The following is a 6654-nucleotide window of genomic DNA, read 5'->3' on the forward strand; positions in this document are numbered from 1 at the left end:
CAGACCCAGTTTTACCAGGAGTAATTGGTAAGGTCGATCTGATTTTCTATCTTGACATCCTCAAAGGCAGAGCTTGCACACCCAAACCAGTTTCGGGTAGGGAATCTTACCGACCCGACTCACTAACATGACTCACTAATACTCACTAATACTCCTCCCTAGGACTGTCAACCGGGTCGTGTTTGCCTTCACCCTAACATGACTCACTAATACTCCCACTCAAATTCAATGCAACCCTATACGATTCAACATATACCCATGACCCATCCAACCCAATCCACAATCTTTTTAATTGTATGCTTATAAGCCCAAGAGGGATTAACTTGAGTTGAAATTTGGCTTACGGGTGATTATGTTCCAAGGTATCACTTCATATATATTGGGGGTATCATGATCTGACAGGTTTAGATAATAAAGCCAATATCCAATTCGGGCTAAAGAATCGAAACCCTAACTTGACCTTATACTAGACCGGACATATAGCTCCAATTTGGCCCTCTGTGCCAGGTTTAAAGTATCAAAGCTTTGCTACTGAGATTTTCAAACTAAAGAAACTCTCTTTTTTTATTGTTTTGATGTAATAATTTGTTAGTAGAAAGTTGATTTTATAGGCTAAGAGATAACTAAACGTGACCATTTCTGACACTTTAGCTTAATTTAATTTATAATAAAATAGAGATTGAGGGAGATGTCACCTAAAAGTTAGAGTGGGATGAGCAAAATGGATGGGACCAATGGGTGCATCTGAACTTTTATAGTATAGATGAATATCACTTAAACTAAAAGAAAATTCTATAAAATATTTGTAAACAAACATGTCCAGGAAATGACAAATGAGTGTGATAGAAATGTAAATGCAAAGATGAATGATTGAAAAATTAGAAAGGATAGGTTCAAGAACAAAGTCATTCATAAGAATTTAGAAGTAGTCCTAATAAGTGATAAAATGAGAGAAATTAGGCTAAGATGTCTTGGTCACGTACATAAAACACCATAAAGGGCATCGATTAGACCAAAAGGGACATGGATTTTATTGCACTAATAATTTGATAATGAATATGACTTTAAATGAAAGGGATTAGCCAAGCAGGATTTACATGACCTCATATGATAGGGCATGGATGATGATGATGATTTTAAAGTGTCAAAACACTTACTAGCATTTAAAACTAATTAAATTACCTAACCCTTGCAATTGCATATAGAGAGTTTCAAACTAACAAAACTCTTTTTTTTATTATTATTATTTTGATATCATAACTTGTCATCAAAAGTTCCATTATCACTTTTTATCATTTAAACCTAACTAAATCACTTAACCCTTGCAATTTAAAGTATTGATAACCCTAAAAACCGATAGGAATGATTTAACTGAACCCATTGGCATCCTATCCCCTCCCCCACTAGAATCAAGGTCATTTCATGATTCTGCCAATAAGTGTATATTCAATGAAGCATGGATTATGTTTATAATCAATGTTCTAAATATCGATACAGGTTGATATGGTGTACTGGCCTGTATCAATGCTTTTTTGGGTGTGTTATTTATTTTTTCCAAAACTGCTTCAGAGGGGTTAGTTTAAGTCCCGGCTACCCTCTGAACCATGGTCTGACCCGATACACCCCCTGTAGGGGTGTATCAAGAAGGCCCCGATGAGATATGTATCGGCTGATATGGACCGATGCGTAATGACATTTTGAACATTGATTATAATGGTTGAATTAGCTGAACTAAACAACTTATTGCTTTATCATTTAGGATATATTTGATTCATAGTAGGAATTGGAATTAAAACCAGAACAATCTATTGACATGGTTTGTTTGGTTTAAACAAAAATTGGAATTAGAATAAGTTTGAATATAATTTCATTTCCAAGGGAGGAGGAAGGGGATAAGGAATGCCCATTCTCTCAAATGGGGGAATGTCATTCTAACAAGAATGGAAATGAGATTCCAATTCCACCCAACCAAACAATAGGAATTGGAATCAGAATGACTTGTTCCAATTAAATAATAACAAACCATTCAATAGTAAAATAGCACTATTCATTTTAGCTTCATCTTCGAAGGAACCCACAATCTCCTTAAAAAACTTACGGCTCGTTTGATAACACTTTTCAAATGTCTAGTGTCTAAAAAACTTGATTTTTCAGACACCAAACCCGTTTGATGATGCGTCTAGAAAATGATCTGAATTTTGTTTTTAGATCTAATGCTCAAAGCGCGTGGTCCAACTCTTAATGCGCTCAAACTTGTTTTGGAGCTAGTAAAAAGTCAAAACTACCCCCAACATTTGAAATGACGCATTGATGCCCCTGATTATCCAAAACCAAAAAACCTAGCCCAATTGTTTCAAACGCAAAAGAAATTTCCACTCATGAAGATTGCTCTAGGTATGGCTGCAAGACCTTCTATTCTCTCATGTTTGCTTCTTCTTCTTTGTCAAGCATTGGATTTCTCACCATAAATCTTCATTTTTTAGGGGTTATAGTCATACCAGATGCCTAGCAAAGGTATCTTCCTATTTACAGTTGTTTGATTTGTTTACGTTTAACTATTGAATCTGTTAAGTTTGTTAGCAATCATATGCAAAGTGTAGATTATTTGATTTGTTTATTGAGTCTCTTCACTGTTGAGAAAATATCTATGCTTTGTTTTTTCATTTCCTGCTTTGTTTTATATGATGCCTTAACTGTTTATTGAATCTCTTAATTGTTGAGAAAATTATTTTAATTTTTATATGTAAATTATTAAAATTTTTTATTAGTCATTAGTTATTTTTATTATTTTTAATTATTAATTCGTTATTGATTTTTTAAAATTATTTTGATTTTTATTTGTGTGAATTACTAATTATTAGTTAAAATTTACTTTAACATTTTTTATTAGTCATAAATTATTTTTATTAATTTTAATTGTGTTATTTATTAATTTTTATTTGTATTATTTCAATATTGTTTTGAATTTCGCAAATTATTTGGTATGAAATAGTGCAAATCAAAATTATCAAATAGTCTATTATGGTGGTAAAATAGTAAAATCATGGAACTTTAGATGTTATGAAATTTGAATTTCAGGGACCTTTAGACACTTTTAATATGTTTTTAACTTTTCAAATTTTAAAATTCATTTTATCAAATGCCACCTTAGTCATTTAAAGATAAAATAATAAACTTTTCAATCACTTGTAATGTTATGAAATGACCCGAATTTTTATTTCAATGTAATAAAAATTACATGATGAGAAGTTGGCCATAAATACATGTATTAGCAGGAATGGAATCTACTCCTCACACATGACCAGAGTGCATTGGGAACATCTCCCATGAATAATAACTTATAAGTGCGGGAAATGTTCCCAATGCATGGTTGGTGTGTGTGAGGTCGGTGTGAGGCGCCTTTTGTGAGGAATAGATCCAGTCTAGTATTAGCAGGGAGTCTGATTTTCTGCTTAGTATGGAGCGCCTCACACCAACCTCACAAAGTTTTGAGTTTTCAGTCGTGCATTGTGAATGTGAACATCTCCCATAATAGATTTTATCATTCAAGGGAAGATGTTGGTGTGAGGCGCACTTTTTGTGATTAGCAAATTCGGTTTCATCGATTAGAGCAGCATTGCAAAAAGCAAAAAACAAAATAGGGCAAGGGCAACCATTTTTGTCGAGTTGGCAAAACACGACCACTGGGTATTTAGTACTAGGTCGTATTTGGTGATACATGTGGGCCCAATGGAGTATGGATGGTGACAATTCACTTACATCTCCACCTAGGCTGATGCTGATCTGTGCAACCTTTGGGCCGACTCCATCCAATCCATAGACTTAAGTAGCTAAATTAAAAGTTAAAAAGAGAGAGAGAGAGAGAGAGAGAGTGGTTAGGCCCATTTAAAGAGCAATAGTGGAAATCAAATCAGTAGGAGGACTTAAGGACTGGCGATTGCTTGGTCATTGTCAATTACTCCCCACCCCCAGCCGTAGATGTAAATTTACCATTAACCGACCGTCAGTTACCATTAAAGTGGCCCGCCATTAAAGCCTCCTTCCCTGCAGGTTTTCTGCAAATCCACTCTCCTCTCCATTTGCCCCTTCTCTCTCCTTCTCTCCATCAACCAGTGAATGAAACGTCACAACCTAGGGCTACTGTGTCATTATCACCTTAGACTTCATCTACCTCTATCTCCATCTCTCTAGAGCTACTTTTGGTCAATTGGATATCTAGGGCTTTCTTTGTCTTGTTTCATTTTCCCTGTCACATTTGTAAGATGGAACAAGTAGGAGCAATTTGGTATTGTAGGCGTCAAGGGGACTGAATATCCCACTAGATTTTCTTTTTATATTACAAATACAGGAAGAATCCAAGAGAGATACAAAGAAGGAATAAGCAGAGAGTGAGCAACCCCTACAAAAGCATCCCTCACCATTCACCAAACACCTAGCATTCCTAAAATCGGGACTTTTCAGTCACTTAAAAGATTGAAGGGGAAAAGAGAATGTAAAGAAATTTTGGTAAATTCGAATATCAATAGGGATTGGACATTGCTGGTGTTTCTTTCCCAACAATTTTTTTTTTCTTTTTCAAGTTTCCCAATCCATCCTGGATACCCAGAGGTGCCTTCCTTTAATGTCTGCTAACAATGCCTGTAAAATAATTCATCTGCCTTTTTTCTTTCACTTTTGCTTTTCTGAGAGGCATAGGCAGAAAGAGATAGGTGTTTGCTTAATTGTACTGCGGAATTAAGAGTACAACGACTCAGTATTTCTTTCTCCTTTTTTTTTTTTTTTTGACTCGCTAAGGATTGCCACCCAACTTATTCTGATTAATTTTATTTTTCATTATTGAAATCAAACGGCCATTGTGTTCCTTTCTTACTTTTCTTAATTCATTTGTTACTTTTTTTTCTTTCCGAGCAAACTTGGAGGGTGATGCCGGATTTGCCTTTTGTATTTATTCTCTTTGTTTTCTTTGGGTAGGTGAAAAGTTTAGTTGATTGAATTCTTAGCCGGATTGTCCCGCTTATAGTTGTTTCTTTTTCAGTTTTCTACCAAAAATTTTGTTTAATTTCTATAACCTGCTTTTTGTTTTTGACATTAAGCACTTTCGATTTCGTTGTAATGAACCAGGTAAAGATTTGGCACTTCCAAGTTCCAACTCAGAAAGTAAAATGTGTAAAACTTAGAAAAGTTTTACTCAAATTGAAAACAAAACTATCCTTCGCTTACAATGACAATGGGCCGGGTCTGGTCTAGCTCAGCGCAGACCCGGTACTAAACCGATAATTTGGACACGATAATAATAACAAGGACACCATGAGAAAGACAGGCATTGTAATGGAGTAATTTCATAAACACATGAAAACCCAGAGCTGGGACATGTAATGCAAAAGCAAAACCCAGTCAGTCTCCAATATTATTGGATCGGTACAATTCAGTTCTATCGGATATATCCGGCCCATTGACAGCCCTCTATATATATGCTTAAAAAAATAAAAATTGTTAGGTTATGAGGCAAGGCCCATATATGAATTGAGACCTATACATAAAAGAATCCGGATTTCATCCACTTGCAGCCGTGAATCAGAAATGAAAACATACAAGTATGAAAGATGTTCCCAATATAATGAGTGTGAACTGAGGAAGATGTTCCCAATATAATGGGTGTGAACTGAGGGAGGAGGATTCAGTGAGAATGCGAGGAGAAAATCCAAAATCCAAACTCCACATAGAAGTAGAACCCCACTGGTGGGATCTACATGTGGACCAAGACCAACAAATGGGAATGGGGTCCAAACATGGGACCACTGGAGAATTGGGGCAGGGCTCAGACGCAGGACCAGCAAGTGAGACTGACAGTGGTGCCTTCAGGCTTCAGGTGGGGCTAACATATGTATCTACATAGGTAGGGCACAGCTCAGCTATGTGATCCATTGGCATTTTCCCGTTGCATTTTTTTTTTCCTACAACAGAAGCAAAAACATACAAACAAACAAACAAAAAAAAAGGAAGAAGCATTATTATTTATTTCATTCACCAAAATTTATTCAATTGGAATCATTTTACTTGAAAATAAATGCGGCATGAAACAAATTCAACAAGAAGCACAGATGGCAAAACCGGGGAATGATGAATCTTGAGCTCAACTGCCGAGAGCCGCAGGAGCAGCCCACTTCATAGCTGGGGATTAACATTTAACACCAGAGCAGGGGACACTTTAGTCTGGCTCTTTTCGAACGGGTTTTGTCGGATATGGATTGGCATTTTTCTTTTTCAGAACCCTATTACCCTGTTGTGTTGAATGTGCAAATGGATTCACATCCATACTGGCATTGAGTTCGGCTTCAGTCAGGCAAAGCCTATCCGAGCAGCCTTTACTTTTTTGCATTGAGAATATCTCCGTATTATTTCATGGGCAGATATTCTCAATGCAAGGTTGGGAAAAGCTGTTAGATCGGTGTGGGCACAGGTCTGCCCTGATGGAAGCCGATCTCATTGGCATTAAGAGTCCATAAATCTATTAAATGTGATGGATGTTTTATTTAACACAGTTAATATGTACGAGTGGTGTCCGTCGTTTGTGGCCCGACTGAGAGAGACTGACTGCTTTTTTCATAGAGTGTTGTTCACCTAACCTAATTAACCAGACGTCCCGAATGAACG

This window comes from Nelumbo lutea, chromosome 5 (genome assembly GCF_056320005.1).
Source record: "Nelumbo lutea isolate HS-2025 chromosome 5, American lotus-T2T, whole genome shotgun sequence".
NCBI classification, from domain to species: Eukaryota; Viridiplantae; Streptophyta; class Magnoliopsida; order Proteales; family Nelumbonaceae; genus Nelumbo; species Nelumbo lutea.